The following is a 23798-nucleotide window of genomic DNA, read 5'->3' as shown; positions in this document are numbered from 1 at the left end:
TTCGTGCAATGGCCATACTCGATAACGAGGGGGCAGCCATAATAATAATAATAATAATAATAATAATAATAATAATAATAATAATAATGATAATAATAATAATAATAATAATAATAATAATAATAATGTATGTGTGCGTGCATGTATGTATGTATGCATGCATGCATGGATGGATGAATAGATGGACGGTTGCTTATCTGTATGTATACTGCGGTTAACATGTCTCTCTCACGAGATCACTAGTTGGATCCTTTTCAACATTCGATTGGCTGGCAAATCGTTTGATCTCATATCAGACATTGAAACTAAAACAATGTTATCTTAACCGAATAATATTAGTCGTTCAAGTACACCTGTATACTGTTATATTCCCTTCTGTTTTATTATCGTTTCCTTCGAATCTCACACGCTGGTTTCGAATGTTGGCACAGGGCAAACAATTTCGAGGGTGCAGGGCCAATCACTTACATCAGTTTCAGTGCTCAACTGGTACTTATTTTATCGTGTGTGAAAATCAAAGAGAATATCAGTGGGGTCGATTTGCTCGACTAAAGGCGGTGCTCTGCATGGCCACAGTCAAATGACTGAAACAAGTAAAAGAATAAAAGAGTATATGTTATATGAGAAAGTTCAGAATAAACAATTCAACAACGTTGTACGAATCGTTTGAATTTAATGATATAACAGGGTCATACAAGAAACCGAAAGTCAGCAACGAAAATTCGAAGGAACTTTTGGCCCAGCCTTGTGTATATAAACGCACGTGAACCCAAAGTCACAAATGCTGGGATTGAGAGCTTCATAAGTTTTTATCGGCCAGGCGTACTTGAGAAGTTCTCGTTATTTTAATATCTCATTTTTTATCAAATGGTAAGTGAAGTAAAGTGAGTGATGATGATGACCGAGTCAATAAATGTAACGAAAGATCAAGAGTTCACATGCTCTCAAAGGCACTGTTTTTTTTTTGTTTTGTTTTGTTTTTACGGGCAATGAATATAATTATTGATGGCCGAAATTCACTAAATCAAATCAAGTAATAAAAGTGGGTCAATTTCACTCTTACCTGTATAAAGAAAAAAAAACAATTTTTTTTTGTTTTATCTTTTACTTGCTTCAGTCATTAGACTGCGGTCATGCTGGGGCACCACCTTGAGGAATTTTTGTCGAATGAATCGACCCTGGCTCTTTTGTTATTTGAAGCCTAGTATTTTTCTATTGTTACATAAACACACCAACACCGGTTGTCAAATGGTGTGGGATACAAATATACACTCACACGTGTGTGTGTGTGTTCAATGATTATAAAGGTATTGTTGATTGAAATACATTTCATTTTCAGAATTTATTAGGATCTACAAATAGAATAAAAGAAATAATCATCATCAACATCATCATTATCACCATCATCATCATAATCATTAGTTTTATCATTATTGTGTGGGGAGGTACACAGTATATAATGGATGGATGCATGCATACGTAATAATCTTTTCTACTCTAGGCACCTCAGTACAAAAGTGGTACTTAATTTATCGATACCGAAAGAATGAAAGGCAAAGTCGACCTCGGCGGAATTTGAACTCAGAACGTAGCGGCAGACGAAATACCTATTTCTTTATTACCCACAATGAGCTAAACATAGAGGGGACAAACAAGGACAGACATAGGTATTAAGTCGATTTCATCGACCCCAGTGCGTAACTGTTACTTATTTAATCGACTCCGAAAGGATGAAAGGCAAAGTCGACCTCGGCGGAATTTGAACTCACAACGTAACGGCAGACGAAATACCGCTAAGCATTTCACTGGGCGTGCTAACGTTTCTGCCGGCTCGCACCTTAAAATATTCTTTTCTACTCTAGGCACAAGGCCCAAAATTTGTACACCAGCACCTGGTTCTAGAGAACCTTTAGCAGAATTTAATATGTCACAAGTATTTCATGCGGTGAGCTGGCAGGGGCGTTAGCACACCGGACAAAAGGCTTAACGGCATTTCGTCCGTATTTACGTTCTGAGTTCAAATTCCGCAGAGTTCGACTTTGCCTTTCATCCTTTCGGGGTCGATAAAATAAGTACCAGTTGCATACTGGGGACGATGTAATCGACTTATCCCCCTCACTCAGACCTACTAGCCTCGTACCCAAAATTTGAAGCCAATATATTGCAAACATTCCGGTCAGGTCTTCGAGTAGAGGATAATTCCTGTCGAGTACTCCATCCACTAGCGTAAGGGTAGCGAGCTGACAGAAACGTTAGCACAACGGACGAAATGCGTAGCCGTATTTCGTCTGCCGTTACATTCTGAGTTCAAATTCCGCCGAGGTCGACTTTGCCTTTCATCCTTCCAGGGTCGATAAATTTAGTACCAGTTACGCACTGGGGTCGATATAATCGACTTAATCCGTCTATCTGTCCTTCTTTGTCTCCTCTGTGTTTAGCCCCTTGTGGGTAGTAAAGAAACAGGATCGGTAAGGGTGGCCTACCCCGGGCAGCACTTTTAATGGGGCACTACTTTTGGGCCTGCTATAGATAATGTGCTTTTTGTGGGGTCCGGGGCCTGCACACACTCTAGCTAGTGGCCCCATCCACTGGGCTCAGAGACCCTGAAAAGATAAAGGATCAAGGGCATACATATGGGGGACTCGATACCCGATTAAATGAACAATGTCATTTTAACTGGGTCAGAGGCGATAGCATACAAGACAAGTAATACAAGGTCGCTTGTGTGATAAAGAAAGCAGAAAGCTTGGTAATTCCTCGTACACGAGCATGGAGGCATGAAACGCTCGTGCTGTATATAAAGTGCGCGCATGCATTTGAGTGTATATGTGTCCGTGTGTCTGTGTGACAACATTAATACAAACATACACACACATTTACATAACAAGCAGAAAAGCAGGCACTCATACATGTTCTAACTTATACGCATGGTATACCTTATAAAGTATAGATATGGTGCATATATGTGTGTGTGTGTGTGTGTGTATCTACATATATATAAATATGTGTGTGCATACATAAACAAGAGAGACAGAGACAGGCAGAAACAAGGAAAATGCCTCTTGTATTTGAATACTATGCAAATATTCGTTTATTTTTCCAAAATTAAATTGTTTTCCATACTTACAGTTGAAAAAGTCTCAATGTCCGAAACCGGTACTGAAATGTTTTTTATAAAATTAATTTAGCATTTTCTACCATGATTTTTTTTACACACACACACACACGCACACATATGTGTGTGTATGTATGTGTGTGATTGTGTGTGTATATGTATGTATATGCATGTATATATATATATATATATGTGTGTGTGTGTGTATGTGTGTATGTATGTATGTGTGTGGTTGTGTGTGTATATGTATGTATACATATATATGTATATATATATATATATATATATATATATATATATATATATATATATGTATATATTTATGTTTGATGTATAAATATATATATATAGAGAGAGAGACGATAAGAAATAATTAACAATTAACAATGAGAAGTTGATCATTGGGCGTTTTAAAGTCATTGTTTAATTAAATTAAATTAATTTAATTTAATAATAATTTAACACACATACACATATGAATATATATACACACACACATATATATATATATATATATATATATATATTCAAAATGTGACCGCGTGTGTACCGTTGGCGATTTTTTCCTCCGTCTTCCCTTCCTTGGCTCTTTCCTTTTTCTATGTTTCTGACGAAGAGCTCCGCTCGAAACGTTAAATCCTCCTTCTTTCTTTCCTTTCCTGAGTGTTCAATAACACTATACTTGTTCCACGTCCTCGTGTTGTTGTGTTTTTATGTTTGGATTAACTATATATATATATACATGTTGTAAAATCTTCGTTCAGCTCCATTTCTTCCCTCACTAAATATATAAAACTTCAAATTTCCGCACTAAGGCACGGTTTTGAGACCCCATGGTCGTAACCTCAACCGTAATTTTTCTGTTGTGATTTTTGCTACCCAGGTATCGGTTATAATTTGAATAATCCGTAACAAGATATTCATTTATCCATTTCAATATATATATATATATATATATATATATATATATATATATATAATATAATATAATTCGAGACAAAACCACTATTTTAAACCAAACAAGGAAAGACTTAATCAATACATAAAATTTTAATATATATTAAAATTTTATGTATTGATTAAGTCTTTCCTTGTTTGGTTTTAAAATAGTGGTTTTGTCTCGAATTATATATAAATATTTTACTATAAAATTGGATTTAACCCTAAATCTGATTTTTTCCCTGTAATTTTGGATTCATTCCTAATATTTATTATTATATATATATATATATATATTCAAAAAGCAATAAAGATTCATTAATTTAAATGAATTTACTTGAATATGGTACCTAACTTAGATGCACCAAAAAAAACTATACTGTTTTAACAATACAGTAATGTGGGGTGATTATAAGCGAGAAAGAAGCAACAAGAATGGATAGGTTTTTAGTACAATCGTTTCATACAAGGACAGGCTTTATTAAAAGTTGCAAAAATTACAGCATATAAACGTGTCCCGTATCATCAGCTAAAATACATGTGCATTCTCTAGACATCCTAGTGTTGAGGCTATACTCATGAAGTAATGAAGAATTAAGTACATAAACATAAACAGATATCCAAAGTTCATTAAAGTTCTTTAAAGATGATGTACAGTCTTATCACAGAATTTTAAAAAAGTTTTAATAGCAACCCAGAGAAGGTGACCTAATCCATAGTGCACATATGAATTTCCAGAGATATGATGAGGGATTACATACTCACAGAAAACAAATTTATCCATTGTAATCACAACGAGGTGGGTCTCAATTCCTGCTTATTAGCATTACAGAGAGGGTGAATTAATCCTTTGTATAGATGCACAATTTCCAATGGTGTAGATGTAAATTTCCAGAGAAATGAAGAGGAATTTCATATTCACAGGCGATAAATTTATCAATGGTTGAACACAATGAGGTAGGTATCAATTCTTGTTATATGATTAGGTATTTGCCACATTAATCATATTACTGCTATTTACGAGAGGCTGTAGCTATTTAACTTTTAAAGGCTGAAGGGCTTTCTAGAGAGGCAAAGAATAGAAAATGGAAGGGAATAGAAGAAAAGAGAGAAAATAAAGGAGGAGGGAGCAAAAAAAGGGGGGGAAGGGGACTAAAAGAGAAGAGAAAAGGAAAAGAGAATAAGAAGAAGAAAAAGAAAAAAGAGAAAAGAGAAAGAAATAGGGAAAGAAGGGAAAAAGAAAAAAGAAAGGAAAAAGAAAAGAAAAAAAGAGGGTTCTAGTTATACAGAAGAATCAGTAGACGGCAAGTCTGGTTTTAATTTACAGGCATCTAGGAACTAGAGGAGAATATTATTCTTTGACCAGTAAAACAGCTAATTTATTGCTGTTGAAATCAGCTATGAATTTAAAGAGAATCTAAAGAGATAACACAGTCAGGGGTTTAGGGGTCAGATGCTAAAATCAAAGGAAATACATTAGGAAAATCTAAGTATAATCCTATCAAAAAGTCATTAAGATTTACTTATTTAATTTATTCATTTTATTGTCTTAAGGAGTTGCCTTTATTATTCATACATTGACGACTACAGGTCAAATCTTAGAAGATCATTTACAAGGTGTTAGGGGATTGTCTATCATAATGAAGATAATCATATTATCACCGAGGGGGTAGCCTTATTTATTTAAGTTTGAAATAGAATTATGGGGCTATAGTAACTCATTTTATTTTATTAGAGTTATGCTACTTAAATTAGATTAAGTTAGGAATTAAAATTAAAAATTACAATTAAGATTTAAAATTAAGAATTTAAAAATTATGAGTTTGAAATTAAATAAGGCCTCAATTAAGCAGCATATAAGTACTATTCATTTCCCTGTTCTCAAAAAACTGATGCAGATATAAGGAAAAAGATAACTGTAGTGTGAGAAAACTTAGTTATCTACTAAAGCAGTGCTATACTAGTAGAAATCAAGTTTATCTATCTATCTAGTTACGAATATTCTAATCATTTAAAATGTTTTAAAGTCTTCAATTTAGCGTGGACACAAACTTGACCTAGTTCGAGATGGTTATTCAATAAGTTTCTATGTTTTCTATGCTTTAGAATTTCATACGTCTCCATGGAGCATAGTTGGCAACCAACCCTACTATTTTTATACGGAATTGCTCTCCTAACTATTTCCCAATTAAGGTTTATAATTTTTATTATTATTTTTGAGTTCCCAGATTTTGTTTGAAAGTGTGGTGGTACCAGCTTTATGACGTAATTTAAAAGACGAGATGTGATTTCTAACTCTGGCTAGAAAATTAATTGTACATCCAAGGTAAAGATATTTGTTATTCTCCGTGGATATGGTACATTTATAGATTACATTATTTTCCCCACATAGACCAGGTGCCGGGCATTTTGATTTTCTTCTACACTTACACACAGGAGGAACAACTTCAGGCTTTGGATTATTCTTGGGTAGATGTCTTAGGTTCCTATTATTTTGATTATCATTTCTATAGTTGGTGCTGATATCTAAAGTATTGCTATTATTTATTGATCCTTCAGCTTCATCATTTAGGTCTAAAGTCCTACCATGATTTCTTATATTATTGGTAATGTTACTATTATTGTTAGTCTTATTATCCGACTGCATATTGTTGTTATAAATATCACTGATATTTTCATTCTCCTTATTTTCTCCATTAGCCTTATATCTATAATTTCTATTATTAACATTATTACTTCTATTAATATCGGCATTGTTATTATTACTATTAATGTTAATGTTATTAGTCATTCTGTGGTTACTAATTTCACCTATGTTTTGATAGTTACTATTGCTGTTTTTATTGTTGGTAGTATTATTATAATTGCTATTGGTATTCATGCTGTATTATTATTTTTATTTCTATCTTTCCTGGCTAGTTTAATATTTTTATTATTAATCTTAGCTATTAAAGTGGACATATTTGGGAGGGTTGAATAAGAAATCCTAACTGTTTTCCTAGATATAATTCTATGATATCTATGAGAGATAGGGAAATTTTTTTCCAGAATTACTTTGAATTTGTTCTGTATATCCGACTTATCTTCATTACTTCATGAGTATAGCCTCAACCACTAGGATGTCTAGAGAACGCACATGTATTTTAGCTGATGAGTACGGGACACGTTTATATGCTGTAATTTTTGCAACTTTTAATAAAGCCTGTCCTTGTATGAAACGATTGTACTAAAAACCTATCCATTCTTGTTGCTTCTTTCTCGCTTATATATAATAATATATATATATATTTATATATATATATATATATATATATATATATATATATATATATATATATATATATACATACATACATACATATAAACATTACGCACACACATACAGACACACACACACACACACACACATGCATGGTGTGTGTACAATTGCGAAAAGTGTACTCTTTACACATTGCAGTAATTAAATTTGTTAGTTTTCCGTTCAGACGGTATTACGAAAGTCGGCAGATGCATAAGATGTCCAAAGGTGCGTTTTCAAAGTTATTTCTTATTGGTTAGACTCGTTCTTTAATGAATCAAAGCGAATTTTCTGGAACTGCTGTATATAATACAGGTGACATCTCGAAGTTGTTGTTTCAAAAGCAATTATTCCGATAAGCTGAAATCGATTTTTGCTGTTGCCCTAGTCAGGCTATTGAAAATTCTGGAAATTTGATTAAAGGAACATTTTCGGTTGCGGCTTTTGGATAGCATTTCGGAGAAATGTTGCTGTTTGTTTCAGGAGAGGGAACTTTTCAAAAAGGCAAAGTCTACAATAGTGTCTCATTAAAGTATGGTATGAGTCTATCAGTGATGTACCGTGGTTATAGTGCCTCGTCCGTCTCCCATCCTTGAAGTTACAGGCTAATTATGACAGAAGCTTAGAATTTGATCTGAGAGAGTAGTACACTGAAGGAAGAAGCGACTCTTGAAAGTGTTAGTTGTTAGTCTCGTACAATTTCCTGAAATGCCATTTGAAGGCGTTATAGATCTTTATACAAATTTTTCATAGATATAGAGTTTCCAAAGAGGACATGTGGGTGGATATCGACGGGGATAGGTTGGCTGGTAAGGTATTGGTTGATAAGGAGTTATATCGCTTGTAGTTTTTGATCCGAAGAGGAGATCTTAATATGCGAGATAGACATCTTTTGGTACCTGTGTGTAAAAATATTATATCACTACTAGGAAATTCCTAGTTATATTTCCGGTGACTTATAAGTTGTGCAGCGAATTAAACCACGTTACTTTCCTCTTCGAGTACTCTGCTATTTGTGTGTCACGTTACATCTCATCTACATATAAATCCTTAAAATCCTTTAAAATGTTTTAGCCCGAAGGCCGCGGCCATGCTGGGACACCATTTACTGTAGCCTCTCCTTTTGGAGATGGCATTATTGAAATTTAGCTTAAAATAAGGATCACACATACAGATAATTTTACTGCAACAGCCTGGGTTTCAAGGGCCTTTGTTAATATTCTCCCAAAGAGTCTGAGGAACATGCACAAAGTAGATGTAGAGGTTTTTAAATCAAGGCTGGACCTCTTCCTGTTGAGAGTCCCAGATGAACCTACCTCACGGCAAGATGTGCAAATGAGGGTAGCTGTATCAAATTGCATTCTTCACCAAGTACCACATATTAAAGAAGGCTCTCAGTAATAACAGTGAATCAAAACGGCGGTGCATCAACATGGCCACAACTCTGAGCTGAAATTACAGAAATATATATATATATATATATATATATATATATATATATATATATATATATATATATAAGAGAGAGAGAGACACAGACACAGACACAAACACAGACACAGACATAGGCAGACAGACAGGCAAGCAGACAGGCAAGCAGACAAGCAGCTAGCTAGCTAGATAGCTAGATATAAATTTGTAGTGAAATACATGAATGCAGAAAAGGGTGTGGTCATCACGGAAAGTTACCCTAACAGACCACCCGATCACATAGTAATGCAAAACAGAGGAATGTAATGCAGAATGTCCATGAAGTTGAAATCCGATCGATGGAGTATATAAACCATAATATGTCAGAAGCTATGAAGGACAAATATATTTGACTTACATAGTGTTACAGCCGTTTCGCAGCCTTCTTGATGTACTATCAATTTCAGTGTGGAATATAATTATGTTTACATGTTTACTTCTATATGCATGCTATGAATTATACAATACATTTGTATATTCACAAATCAATGGAAATACAGGAACCTGGCTCATCAGATCAAGGGACACAGAAAAAACAAGGAGAGAAAACAATGTGTGGAGTGCTAACGATCTATCATGGCGACGAGTAATATATATATATATATATATATATATAATATATATATATATATATATATATAAACATATATATACTTGTATATATATAAATATATATACATATATATATAAATACATGTATATATACTGATGTATATTTGTAGCTGTATATGTAAAGATGTATGTCTAGATGTACATGTACACATAGATATATACACATATGTACATGCATACATATATACACCCATACACACATACCGATACACCCACCCACACACAGAGGTGCAGGTGTGGCTGTGTAATAACAAACTTGGTTCCAAAACATTTGGTCCTCAGTTCAGTCCCACTGTGTGGTAACTTGGCATATGTCTTCTGCTATAGCATCATGGGGCGACTGTACACAGCTACAAGCCCACAGTCGACGCTATGGCGACCAGAGCTCGCTCTGGGCAACATTGGGCCGACTGTACTTATGGTACCTATTTTATCAACCCCGATAATATGGGTATCCTAAAATTGTATGTTACTAACGTTTCTCAATTTCGAAGACTCCTCATAATTGATTTCAAATTTTGGCACAAGGCCATCAATTTCAAGGGTGGGTAAGTCAATTGCATCGACCCCAGTGCTCAAATACGATATTAATTGTTATTGTCTGAGATTTTGGTGTAATTTGAGAGGATAATACAAAAGTTATGGATGATTTAGTGATTTACTGCAAAACCCATAGCGGCCAAAATGATCAGAACGGTTGAAAAAATAACAAAATAATCAAAAATGACAGAGAATACTGGAATTATTTAATATTTAGTGTGAAGCCCTTTAGCTTCAATCACGCTTTGACATCTTTGACTGCATGAGGAAATTAAATTTTCAATTTCTTGCTGGGTGATCTTATTCCATTCTTCCTGAAGGGCATTCCATAATTGCTCGGTTGTTTTAGGATTTCTGGCTTTCGAACGTTCTCCTAGAATATTCCACACATTTTCAATAGGATTGAGATCTGGGCTTTGAGCAGGCCAATCCATAATAATAACCTTTTCAGCCTTGAGGAAGTTCATGACCACCTTAGCCTTGTGACATGGGGCATTGTCCTGCATGAATATGGGTGGTCGCTTAGTTGAATTTCTCAGCACAGGCAAGACATGATCTTTTACAAGTTGTTTATAAACTCCTGCATTTACCTTTCCGTGTAATCGCACCAAAGGGCCCACACCATCTCCAGATATCATCCTCCTAACCATGACACTTCCTCCACCGAATTTAACACTAGTCTTAAGGCATTTAGGCGACAATTTTTCACCTACTTTTCCCATCTGAGCCAAATGACATAAACTTAGATTCATCACTGAAATGCACCATTTGCCATTTTTCTTGAGACTACAACACATGTTCGGTTGCAAAGGTAAGACGACAGTTTTTATTTTTGGAGCTGATCAGTGGCTTCACTGCAGGTGAACTTGCTTGTAGGTTATGTTCAACTAAACGATGAGACACAGTTTTTCGAGATAACGTTTTCTTCAGTACAATGCTCATTTCCCAAGAAACAGCAGCAGCAGTTTTAAATCTGTCCTTTTTAACCAACTTTACCATAGCACAATCTTCTCTCTTGGTCGTTTTTCTTGGCCTACCTGTAGACTTTCTTGCTTCACACGAACCACAATCATCGAAGACCTTAAGAATACCGTGAACAACACTTTTTGACTTGTTAACAATCTTTGCAATAGATCCAATACTTAAATTATCCTTCCTTCGAAGCTTAATAATCTGCTGACGAATTGGTAACGGTTTAAGTGGCATTATATTAACAAAGTACACTGCAGATATTCTTACTAATGTTTAGTAAACGAACCATAACGTAAACAAATTCAAAACATTAGAGTTCGGCGGTTAAATATACTAAAACAAGGAGTAAAAGCAACTGTTCTGATCATTTTGGCCACCATGGGTTTTGCAGTAAATCACTAAATCATCCATAACTTTTGTATTATCCTCTCAAATTACACCAAAGTCTCAGACAATAACAATTAATATTGTATTTATTGTCTGTGAAAATTATAGAATATAAAACAACTTTGATAAAAACTTATGCCTACGTTTCTGAAGAAAATAATGCCGTTCTGAACATTTTGGCTGCAACTGTATATATATTATATATATATATATATATATATATATATATATATATAATATATAATAGATATATATATATATATATATATATATACAAAAATAAGCAACAAGAATGAATCTGGTAATTTGGTACAATTGTTTCGCACTACAACATTTTATTAAAAGCTGTAAGTATTACAGCAGATTTAAGATGCTGAGTGCTCTTCAGCCAATTATATAGGTTTTCCAATAATATAAAAGCTTTCAAATCAAGTAGTAACATAGATACAACCAGAGTTTTGGTCAGTTAGAAACTGAACTTCACAACCTCATATGTTCTTAAAATTTAAATCTACATCTTTGTCTGTATATCTACCTTCTCTAAAATGTTACTACTTGATTTGAAAGCTTTTATATTATTGGAAAACCTATATAATTGGCTGAAGAGCACTCAGCATCTTAAATCTGCTGTAATACTTACAGCTTTTAATAAAATGTTGTAACGCGAAACAATTGTACCAACTTACCGGAGTCATTCTTGTTGCTTATTTTTGATCATAATCACCCCGCAAATTTTTATGGGTAACACCATACAAAATTCTGGTGCATCTAAATTAAGTACCATATTCATTTGAATCTAAATTGTTGCTGATCTTATAAATATATATATATATATAACACCCTAATGGGAGCATTAACTCCCAAATTTTAGTAATTTCTTTTATGATCCAAAACTAGGTCAAAAGTACTGAATGGATCTTTATGAAATTTGAAAATTATATTCTAATATAAGGGCCATAACCTCCATGACAATTCATATATTTTTGCTGTTGAAATTTTAACCATAGATATTAGACACAAATGAAGTAATATTTATAAAATTTCATCTTCTTACAAAGTTAGAAAGACCCCTCCATGGGGACTTAAAACCCACAATTTTGTCATTTAATCTAAGCAAAAACGAATACAGTTGTGCTCTTGGGAGCTGTAGGGTTACCCGAGCATAAAAGTTGGGCATTATTTCTAATTCAATGGTACAACAGTGTAACAGTTTGCTTTGACATACACTTACATTGTGATTTCTGCAATGTGGTGCATAAATTGTTAAGTAAATGAGAGGCATCTTTGTCTCCACTGATTCAGTTGCAAAGTGTTAAGTAAAAATATTTGATTGCAGACCTCCTTTCAGTCTTTTTATTATCACTCAGTCACACATAGTCCCCAGATGGTAACATTGATTACAAGGCCTTCCAAGATGAGTGACTGGTTATTCAAAGACATTTATAGATTTTAAATTAATTCTGTCCAGTTACGTATCAGTATAGTGGTCATTTGCAAACTCCAGAAGTGACACTTTAATTTCTCCTAAGCCCTCGCATCACACAGTTGTTAATGTTGATTTCAGTTGGTTTCAAGCCCTTCCAATTGCTATAGATTTGTAATGCATCTTACAGCTGTGCCTGTCACCTGGATGGTGAGGAATCCTACATTGGGGTGGTAACGACTAGGGTAGGGTAACTGACTACTTATAGTGATCATTCGTCTTTTGGTTTCCATGTGGCACGATTACAATTTTTTAGGGTGTGCAAAGAGGGAAATGACCCTCATCTGCAATTTTGATGAAATTCGAAACATAGATATTCCAGTTCATTCAGAAAATATAACAGGAAAGTCTAATTCTTCAATTGAATGTAACCGGGAAACGCCGGGTATCTCTGATAGTATATATATATATATATATATATATATATATATATATATATATATATATATATATATATATAAACATGTATGATTGTGTGTGTCTGTGTGTGTACATACATACGTATACATGTAGATATAGATAGATAATAGATAGATAGATAGATAGATAGAGATAGATAGATAGATAGATAGATAGATAGATAGACATGTACGTGTTCTTTAAATGAAGACATGCACACACACACAAGTACCTAAGTACTACAGAATCAGGTTCTCACAACGTAAGTGCAGGAGCGTAGACCTGTATCTGTGCACACGCTAACCCAACCACGTATTTACAAATCCTGGGAACTGATTTCGTTACTTTCTTATTTCTTTACTGCCCAAAATTCGGCGGAATTTGAACCCAGAACGTAAAGTCAGACGAAATACCTATTTCTTTACTACCCACAAGGGGCTAAACACAGAGAGGACAATCAAGGACAGACAAACGGATTAAGTCGATTATATCGATCCCAGTGCGTAACTGGTACTTATTTAATCGACCCCGAAAGGATGAAAGGCAAAGTCGACCTCGGCGGAATTTGAACTCAGAACGCAGCGGCGTACGAAATACCGCTAAGCATTTCGCCCGACGTGCTAACGTTTCTGTAAACTCGCCGATGTCATCAGTTGGCTGAAATGCGTAGCCGTATTTCGTCTGCCGTTACGTTCTGGGTTCAAATTCCGCCGAGGTCGACTTTGCCTTTCATCCTTTCGGGGTCGATAAATTAAGTAGCAGTCACGCACTGGGGTTGATATAATCGACTTAATCCGTTTGTCTGTCCTTGTTTGTCACCTCTGTGTTTAACCCCTTGTGGGTAGTAAAGAAATACATACATACATACATACATACATACATACATACATACATACGAACTAGTACAGTCATTAATCTTTCTTTGTATGTATAAGTCTTGTATCTATGTATGAATGTTTGCCTGTTGGCAGAAGCGGTAGAGTATCTGACAAAATACTTTACGAGCTATATTGGAAGTCTATAATCTCTGAACTCAAATCCCAACCCCACTCCACAAACACCTCTGTGGTCAACTTGACCTTTCATCACTACAAGATCGATAAAATAAAGTAGCAGTCACGTACCAGAATCGATGCAATTGACTGACTTTTCCTTTTGAAATTGCTGACCTTGTGATGAAACAAAAGACAATACTTTTGTGAAAAGACAACAAAAGCTATTCTTGTTTCATTTAGCGCCATCTTGTCCCTCGGCTAATCTATGATCTAAGTCATTTCAGCTATGAATATCTCGTCTTTTTTCAATCATAGTATATGTAAGATTACATTATGCGATGTGCTTTCTCTGAGGTTCATATATTAAGTTGGAAAGATAGGCCTGTCGTATTTTAAGATGAGAAAGAAACAAATGCTTCTTTAGTTTTTATTGATATATTTAGTCAAGTCTAGCACTATGACCCGGCAACGCTGGGTCATAGTGCTAGTGCATGCATATACAGCTGCGAGCGTGCGCACATACACGCGAGTACTGTCCAAATCTCCGACCAATCACATACAGCTAGCTGGCATTCAATTGGCGTATCAAGTTTCCGGCATTTTGATTGGGTTTTGGATAGAAAATTCACAAAAAGTCACTGCTATTGATTTTTTTTTATGGCTTTGCGGGGTGACTGGGGAAATGTAAAGATGTGCACGACCACCCTTGGACGGTTTTGAATGACCATAGAAAGTGCGAGCCCTCTGACTAAATAATTGTGGATTTGTATAAAGGACACACACACAGACAGACATTTTGCCGTTTATATATATAGAGATAATATTTTCCCTTCTATATTGATAGCATAATCTTATGTATTTGGCAAATTGTTGATCCTTCGGAAGTAAAATTCTTCAGGTTCGAAACAAAGAAATACTCAGCATCATATTTAACAATTAATAAACTTTTTCCCGCTAAATAATGTTGCAATGACCAGAAATGTTGATAGCCAGATGGACCAAGGTCAGGAAAAAAAAGAGGATGCAGCAAAACTTCCATATTTAGTACCATAATCCTTTCCTGAGTTAATTGCACACCGCGAGTAATGGGAAATCATTTATGTTAGCAACAAATCGTGTCAGGAGGGATAAGGGAGAGAATTCTTGAATATAAAATCGTTAAAAATTAAATAAAGACATTGAGGGTGGATTAAGCTTGATCTTTACTGATGTATAAACTACATCACTACCAGTTATTAAAATGACATTAAAAGGATGTAGTTATGTATGAAAATTATTCATTGATTAAGTAATTTATCAACGTATAGGCGCAGAAGTGGCTGTGTGGTAAGTAGCTTGCTTACAACCCACATGGTTCCGGGTTCAGTCCCACTGCGTGGCACCTTGCGCAAGTGTCTTCTACTGTAGCTTCGGACCGACCATATCCACTCTTGTGAGTGGATATGGTAGACGGAAACTGACAGAAGTCCGTCTTATATATGTATGTATGTATGTATACAATACCATGAGCCTCAGATAAGGGTGAACGGACGGATCCTACGAGTGGTGGAAAACTTCACCTGCCTGGGCAGCACTCTCTCCTGCAATGCCAACATAGATGCTGAAACCATCAACAGAATCTCCAAGGCAAGCAGCGCGTTTGGGAGACTGCGAAAGAAAGTCTGGGAGCGGAGAGGAATCAGCCTCAACACCAAGCTGAAAGTCTACCGGGCAGTCGTGCTTACCACCCTACTATACGGCTGCGAGACGTGGACTGCTTACCGAAGGCACGAGCGCCAGATAAACCACTTCCATCTCAGGTGTCTTCGGAACCTCCTTCACATCCGCTGGCAGGACAAAGTCCCAGACACGGAAGTTCTGAAGCAGGCAGATCTCCCTAGCACCATCACAATCATGCGCAAGGCCCAGCTGAGATGGGCGGGCCACGTCTCCCGCATGTCCGACACTCGCATCCCAAAACAGCTCTTCTACGGTGAACTCGGCCAGGGCAGGCGCAAAGTCGGAGGGCAGAAGAAGCGCTACAAGGATAGTCTCAAGGTCTCTCTCAAAGACTTCTCCATCGGAACAGAGACCTGGGAGACACTTGCTGCCAACCGCTCATCCTGGCGCAGCGCAATCACCGTGGGAGCAGGGATAGCCGAGGAGGGACGGATTCGGTCAGCGGAGCAGAAACGTCAGATGCGTAAAGCCAGAGCCGCCTGCACCAGTAGCACGGCCCCTACCCACTTCTGCCCCACCTGTGGGAGGGGCTTCCTTGCCCGGATTGGCCTCACCAGCCACCTCAGGTCTCATGGCGGCAGTTCCATCAGATGATGTCAGTTGGTCATCTTCGAACCGAAGGACGAACATTACATGTATGTATGTATGTATGTATGTATGTATGTATGTATGTATGTATGTGTATATGTTTGTGTGTCTGTGTTTGTCTCCCTCCACAACATCGCTTGACAACCGATGCTGGTGTGTTTACGTCCCTGTAACTTAGCAGTTCGGCAAAAGAGACCTATAGAATAAGTACTAGGCTTACAAAGAATAAGTCCTGGGGTCGATTTGTTCGGCTAAAGGCGGTGCTCCAACATGGCCGCGGTCAAATGACTGAAACAAGTAAAAGAGTATGGTATATTTTATAGAGAACAGAATCGAAAGGGTATTAACTAGGACTAGGTTGGGGGAAAATTATGGTGCCGTCTGTGGTTCAAATGAATGAAAATTTCGTTTATCTTATCAGTTGAGGTTTTGCTGACTACAAGGTTTACACGCTGATGACACTTCAATAACATGCATATGATTAGAGAGAAAGGTAGACAGTGTAGATTGACATTGCCTTCACGTGAAATTAAAGGTCTTTCTGACATTAAAGATTAGGTTTTATTTACAATTTCATTCAATTAATTTCCCAGACAGCTGGATATACAGGGAGTAGTAAATAAAAGTTTTAAAAAATACTCAGACCTATATGAACTTCGCGACGAGTTTCCCCGCTTTCTGAGATGTTTAGGGCCTGGGGAAATGATTGGTCGGTGGAAAAAGAATCAAAAGTACCGTCGATGCTGTCATAGACTGTAAATAGTAAATACTTGGAGTGCATCAGTATAAATCATGGGGGTTCACCGAAAAATCAAACTATCGTTCATTAGCTACAGACAGACACCTTACTAGCGCCACAGCAAAGGTAATGTAAAATATAGAATGTTTCTCGGACGAACCCTGCATTTCTAATACTTGAAAATAAGTTGGTCATCATAGCTGGACGAGGAACTGGATTTTATTACTTTTGCCCAGTTCTATGTGTATATATTTATTGTGAGTTGGCAGAATTGTTAGAGCGTCGGAAAGAATTGCTTTGCAAAGCGGGGAAAAAATTCACCTTCTTATCACCGTCTCTGTGTCTACAGATTTCTTTATTAACCACGTAGGGCTCATAAATAAAATATACGAAAGGTAAAGTCGACCTCGGCGGAATTTGAACTCAGAATGAAAAGACAAACGAAATACCTATTTCTTTACTACCCACAAGGGGTTACACATAGAGGGGACAATCAAGGACAGACATTAAGTCGATTACATCTACCCCAGTGCGTAACTGGTACTTAATTTATCGACCCCGAAAGGATGAAAGGCAAAGTCGACCTCGGCGGAATTTAAACTCAGAACGCAGCGGCGGACGAAATACCGCTAAGCATTTCGCCCGACGTGCTAACGTTTCTGCCAACTCGCCGATGTCATCAGTTGGCTGAAGCAATGATTTAAAGTTGCATGTTAGTTCAGCTACCGACTCAGAGTATATGACAGAAAACAACTAAGAAAAAGACAGAGAGAATTGTTCATTAGCAATGTTGTTTATTATGGACGTGACACGAAGTCACTCAACCTCTTAGAAAAACTATCAGTTCGCACATTACCCCATAAAGGTTACACAGAATAATATAGTTTCTAAAATATAAACAACAGAATAGGATCTTTTCGCTTTGACCGGCAGATTTTTAAAATAATTTCTTTGTAACTAAACACTTTTAAACTTCGTATACTGGTAGAATGTGTTTATAAAACATCTTTTTCTCTTGGCTTTCTTGAGAAAATTCTGTAGTTTGTAAGCTATTTGTTCTGTAATCTCTTACAATTCGGCAATTTCAACCAATCAATGACGTCTATTGAGGTGAATTCAATTTCTGCCGGATCGTTGTCAACAACATTTTCTGGCGGTATCATATGAACATGTCCGTTATTTATAAGAAAAAAAGATACCCTGTGGCCAAAAACTGAGGGATCACTCGTAAACAGTTGGGTTGCGGATCCGTGGAACAAGCTGCCAGACGAGATGGTGAAGATGCCGACGACCGCTTCGTTCAAAGTCTCCCTTGACCTCAAGTGGCCTGAACTCTTTACATGAACACCACCCTGTATTTAACTCCATGTCCCCCTACATGGCCCTGCTTTTTGCTTTTGAGCCAAAGAATTAACTAACTAACTAACAGAGCTTTAAAAATCTGCAGGTCAAAGCGAAAAGATCCACAGAATAACAGAATGGTTGTTATAATTGTATTGTAGTTTCTTTCGACTAAGGCTGATCTGGGAATACTTATCAAAAAAGAAACGAATAACACTTTCCCAAGGACAACACTTCAAAATGCAATGGACGCTTGACTTCGGAATTTCTATCTCACGATTCGCTTCTTGTAGAAATATTTTACCCGAGCATTGGTTTGATGCTACTAAAGTTAGGCAAACAGCGATGGTGGGTTCTTTTCGGTTTGAACGGCAGTTTTTAACATAATTTCTAGGTAACTACAAAATTTTAAACTTCGTATACTGGTAGAATGTGTTTATAAAACATCTTTTTCTCTTGGCTTTCTTGAGAAAATTCTATAGTTTGTAAGATATTTGTTGTTGTTTTTTCTTCAATTTCTGCAATTTCAACCAATCACTGACATATCTGAGGTAAAAAGAAACATTCTGTGCCGTATGAATATGTCCCTCATTTAAGAAACAGATTGGGTTTATTTACATTTGTGAAGAAAAAAAAGATACCCTTCCCCCCACCCCCAGCCCTAACCCTAACTAACTCTAACTAACCCTAACCCTAAAATAGATTGAAATGCAATAGATCGATACTAGGGTCATAATTATGGGTGACAATCTTATTTGACACCGCTAGAAAAACTGCCGTTCAAACCGGAAAGATCCCAATGGTGTTTTCATGCAGATAATGTTTTATCGTTTGTTTTTTTTTTTGTTAGCTGTTATAATTGTTTTGATCGGTGCATATCGTACGTTTCCGGTAAAACTGGTCGTCTGCCTACAACATGGAGAAGGTTTTATTGCCACACTCTTCGTTTATTAAATGAATATTAATTTTCGCTCAGAGCGATCGTAAATTATGTGTTAGCTTTACTTAGTTGTTGTTGTCATCGTTATTTTGGTTTCTGTGGAGGCGCAATGGCCCAGTGGTTAGGGCAGCGGACTCGCCGTCGTAGGATCGTGGTTTCGATTCCCAGACCGGGCGTTGTGAGTGTTTATTGAGCGAAAACACCTAAAAGCTCTACGAGGCTCTGGCAGGGGATGGTGGTGATCCCTGCTGTACTCTTTCACCACAACTTTCTCTCACTCTTACTTCCTGTTTCTGTTGTACCTGTATTTCAAAGGGCCGGCCTTGTCACTCTCTGTGTCACGCTGAATATCCCCGAGAACTACGTTAAGGGTACACGTGTCTGTGGAGTGCTCAGCCACTTACACGTTAATTTCACGAGCAGGCTGTTCCGTTGATTCGGATCAACCGGAACCCTCGTCGTCGTAACCGACGGAGTACTTCCACATTTTGGTTTCTGTTCTTTTTACTGATGGTGGTTCCCAACAAACCAACCGACCGACCAGCCAGCTAATTGATTAATAAATCAAATTTGAACGAACTTACAAGCCGGTCAACAAAATTATTTACATGGCTTCCAAATGACGTCATCGTATCCAACGTGATGCCCGTCTTAAAACTGGCTTATATAGAGATGACGTTGATTTATTTATTAAATTCGTTAATTATTCTTCAAGTTATCAAGGAGTACCTGAAGGATTGGGAGGGAAAAAGAATTAATTTAAAATCTTTCCAATCATATTATTTGTTTTTATTCTTTTTTTTATTTCATTTTCTTACTTTATTTTCATTCTTGGCTGTTACAATATCTGTATCCTTCTCTTCACGTGCGCTTGTACGTGCACACACACACACATACACACACACAACACACACACACACACACACACACACACACACCACACACACATATATATATATATATATATATATATATAATATATATATATATATACATACATAAAAACATTATATATGTATATATGTATATACATATGTGTATACACACAAACACATTTACACATTCACACAGACACACATTTTTTCTTTTATTCTTTTACTTGCTTCAGTGACTTGACTGCGGCCATGCTGGAGCACTGCCTTTAGTCGAGCAAATCGACCCCAGGATATTCTTTGTATGCCATCGGGTCATTTTGCCGAACCGCTAGGTTATGGGGACGTTAACACGCCAGCATCAGCTGTCAAGCAAAACGCAGACACACGAACACACACACACACACACACAGAGATATATATATATAATATATATATATATACAACGGGCTTCTAACAGTTTCCATCTACCAAATCCTCTCACAAGGTTTTGGACAGACCGAAGCTATAGTAGGAGACATTTGACCAAGGTGCCACGCAGTGGGACTGAACCCGAAACCATGTGATTGATAAGCAAGCTACTTACCACACTCCTACGCCTATAGTCACCCCTGCGCCTATATATATACCTTTACGCTTTTACTCTTTTTCTCATTTCAGCCATGTGGTTGCAGTCATGTTGGAGCACTACCGCGGTCTTCTGATTTCCTCAGTCTGGGATGTTCCACATCACCACTCTGTATGTGCCTTTGTCCCAGCTGTTGGCCCATTTGGTTCATAAGGGAGTTTTATTCCGCTCTTTGATTCCCTGTAGTCCCTCCATTGCGCTGTTTCTATCTTTTTAGTGTAGTAGCGTTGGACTGCTTCAAGCTCCGCTGTTAGTTTGGCACTATGTGGTGACTATAACTGGGAGCAGTAATCCAGTTGACTGAAAACAAAGTTTCTGCGCAGGGTCAACATAGTTTCTTCGTCTCTTGTCCTGAACGACCTCACTATCCACCCTGCCAGTTGTCTGCACTTTGCTGCCATCTTGCTAGTGTGCATATAAAATTATGCGTCATTGCACATACCTATTTCTTTACTACCCACAAGGGGCTAAACACAGAGGGGACAAACAAGGACAGACAAACGGATTAAGTCGATTATATCGACCCCAGTACGTAACTGGTACTTATTTAATCGACCCCGAAAGGATGAAAGGCAAAGTCGACCTCGGCGGAATTTGAACTCAGAACGTAGCGGCAGACGAAATACCGCTAAGCATTCCGTCCAGCGTGCTAACGATTCTGCCAGCTCGCCGTCATTGCACATACCGATCCCTTAGTTTTTACTGCATGTGACTCTGGGATTGAAGTGCCTTCCGGTCCTGCATATGCGGACTGTAGTGCATTCATGAGTTAATAGTGCAGTGCTTGAAATTTTCCAGCATTAAACTACATATTGTTTATTTCCGACCACTTGTATATCGAATTCAGGTCCTGCTGTAAGCTTGCGATGTCATCTTGATATTTTATTGCTTATAATTTTGTATCTTCGGCATAGCAAGTGACAGTGGTTGTCTGAGTGATTGTATGTATGTCTAAGAGGGATGTTATGAACAGTAATGGACCCAAGAACAGTTGCCTAGGAGACGCCACTTAGGATTTTTGAGTTTCTTCAGAAAGGGCACCATTAGCTGCAACTGTTTGACTTCAATCTTTAAGGAAGACACGGAGCCATTCTCCCAGTTTACCAGCAATGCCAAGGTCCCGCAGCTTATGACATATCATACTTATTTAATGCATTTCCAAAGTCAACGTATATTACGCTGACATCTGAATGGTCAATTAGTTGTTTCAAAACCCAGTCAATATGCTGTAGGAGTTGTTTGAGGCAGCTTCTTCCTGGACGGAAGCCATGCTGTGTATTGTTCAGTAGGTCATTTTCGTCTAGGAACATTATCAACTTCTTTCTAATGATTTGCTCCATGACTTCACCGATATGTGAAGCCAGAGAAATTGGCCTGTAGGTTTATATATATATATATATATATATATATATATATATATATATATATATATAATATATATATATATATAAAGATTACGGAGATGTACTTGCATAGCGAGTGACTTGATCTGAGATCGTGTGGTGGTGCGAAAACTATTGCAGCGTGGAAGGTGTTTATAAGTCATTTAAGAAACACACAAAAACCGTTAGATTCACTTCATGCAGCACGAAGTTTTGTCAGTGAACAGGTCGAAGTCTCAAAGCGACGAAATATTTTGACAAATTAAATTTAAATGTTGAAGTGAATCTAACGGTTTTTGTGTGTTCTTAAATGGCTTATAAACACCTTCCACGCTGCAATTGTGTATATATATATATATATATATATATATATATATATATATATATATATATATATATATAGTCAATAATAATAAGGGTAAAATTAATTAATTAGTAATTAATAATTTTACCAAGCAGTGTTCAGTATGTAAAAATACCATTTACGGTAAATTTAAACATTACTTTATATAATTAGGGTTCTACTCCTGACATACCCAGAATTGAATAAAATTGTATTGATATATATTGATATGCATTATGTATGTCTTATACCTTATGATAAAACGCTCTGTTTTTCTTTTTGGCGTGTGAGTTAAAATACGTGAACTCTCTGATTTCTAGAATGTGGAAGCACTCCGTCGGTTACAACGATGAGAGTTCCGGTTGATCCGAATCAACGGAACAGCCTGCTCGTGAAATTAACGTGTAAGTGGCTGAGCACTCCACAGACACGTGCACCCTTAACGTAGTTCTCGGGGATATTCAGCGTGACACAGAGAGTGACAGGGCCGGCCCCTTGAAATACAGGTACAACAGAAACAGGAAGTAAGAGTGAGAGAAAGTTGTGGTGAAAGAGTACAGCAGGGATCACCACCATCCCCTGCCGGAGCCTCGTGGAGCTTTTAGGTGTTTTCGCTCAATAAACACTCACATCGCCCGGTCTGGGAGTCGAAACCGCGATCCTATGACCGCGAGTCCGCTTTCCTAACCACTGGGCCATTGCGCCTCCACTCTAGAATGTATTATTTGTTGAGATTAGATGGCTGAAGCTTCAATCATCAAAACAGCTGAATTGTTTAATGATTCGGGAAGTACAGTTTCATGCTTGCATTCTAAAACCGAGGTAAAACCGGCTCTGGTAACTATAATTCTAGACAGAGGACATAGGGCGTAGAGAGGAACCGCAGAATTGTGGAGCGTATTGTATCTAAAATCCATCGAACAGCGGTAGCAAATGTGACAGCAGAGATAAACTACGTCTTTGCCAATCGTATATCGAAAAACATCCTTGGCGCACTCCATTTAGCTGGATAGGATGGGAGGACTGCAGTTACTGA

This window comes from Octopus sinensis, linkage group LG6 (assembly GCF_006345805.1).
Source record: "Octopus sinensis linkage group LG6, ASM634580v1, whole genome shotgun sequence".
Classification (NCBI taxonomy): domain Eukaryota; kingdom Metazoa; phylum Mollusca; class Cephalopoda; order Octopoda; family Octopodidae; genus Octopus; species Octopus sinensis.
This window is presented reverse-complemented; position numbering follows the sequence as displayed.